This window comes from Tenrec ecaudatus, chromosome 10 (assembly GCF_050624435.1).
Source record: "Tenrec ecaudatus isolate mTenEca1 chromosome 10, mTenEca1.hap1, whole genome shotgun sequence".
Lineage (NCBI taxonomy): Eukaryota > Metazoa > Chordata > Mammalia > Afrosoricida > Tenrecidae > Tenrec > Tenrec ecaudatus.
The window spans coordinates 30,106,457-30,107,761 of NC_134539.1; the positions used below are offsets into that span (position 1 = coordinate 30,106,457).

The following is a 1,305-nucleotide window of genomic DNA, read 5'->3' on the forward strand; positions in this document are numbered from 1 at the left end:
GACGGCTCCAATTCGCAGAAGCACCTGTAGTGATTCACTTACACTGGCAGCTGAACTGGTAAGGATGTGTCTGTGGCTGCGCTCCATCTCTCCCCTCTGGTCTCTGTGTTAATTCACATCCTGCATTTCCCACCCTAGGCTTATACTCAAGTCAATCAGTTTTTCTGGTTTCCCAGGTAATAATTAGGTACCTCGGCTTATACTCGGGTTTGGCTTATATTTGAGTATATTTGGTAGTTTTCTTTTTTTACCAACAGATAAGTTAATTTATTAAAATAGTTGATTTAAGCATCTGCAATGGGGACTTCAACCTCTCCTCCAGGCTCAATACTGATGGAAGTGATCTGCTTCACTATCTCAGAAGGGCTGTGCAAGTCAATGAGACGCTTGTGGATTCTCATCTGGAATCGATCCCAGGTCTTAGAACCCTCACCACAGGGAGTTTTCCTGGTCGTGATTCTCAGAGTCTTGGTAGGCATCCTAACTGGTCCCTTCACTTTCAGGGTCTTCTCCTTAGCCCCTCTGATCCAGTCAGCACACACTTTCTCCAAGGACGTCATGTTGCGCTGGTCAGAGTCATTCTAATGCGGTGAATGGCCACCTCTGGTTCCACAGGTATCTTTCCAGTGTCCTTAAATGCCATGTGGCGGAGTGCTTCATGACAGTGAGTGAGGAATGGGAGCAGGGGACGGAGCATGGTGGGACGACGACAGTGTCTTCCTCAAAAAGAACCATAGTCTTCTAATCATCCCAACACCACACACATAACGGAAAGGACCTTCAGATAAGTGCAAGTCTCACATTTCGAAGAGACTATGCAGATATGATTGGTTTCACTGTATTTTGCCCAGAGTCAGTACTACAGAATATGTGGACAAACGACAATGGCGATTGTTGTGTGCTAGTTATTTGGGAGGTAGTCTATCACACAGCAAGAATAACCAAAATACATGTACCTCAATTAACACAACACCCTGGGTTTTGTTTATTTCTTGGATTTCTATCCCAGAGTTTTACCAATTTCGGCACCATTTAAAAATGTAACAAAAGCTATTTTGTGTGAATTTCCATACTCTTCCCTCCAAGTGTCCCTAAACTCTACAGAAGTGAAAGCAAATTCCTACAAGAGAACCTATCTCCTCAAAATCCCGACAGGAAACCCTATCAACTCAAAATCCCTACGGGAAATCCTATCGCTTCACTAGTCCCACCCAAACTCATGAAGATCCAAGCTCCTCTCAGAATAAAATATCCTGTCCAATTGGCAAAGGTCTAAAACAGCGCATGTGTCCAGAGGCTGAATGA

General features: G+C 44.2%; 1 pseudogene; it reads right to left on the bottom strand.

Annotated features, from left to right (window-relative positions):
• Positions 1–284: 284 nt before the first annotated feature.
• On the bottom strand, positions 285–643 carry LOC142457844 (small ribosomal subunit protein uS10-like; annotated as a pseudogene).
• Between the last annotated feature and the right edge of the window lie 662 nt (positions 644–1,305).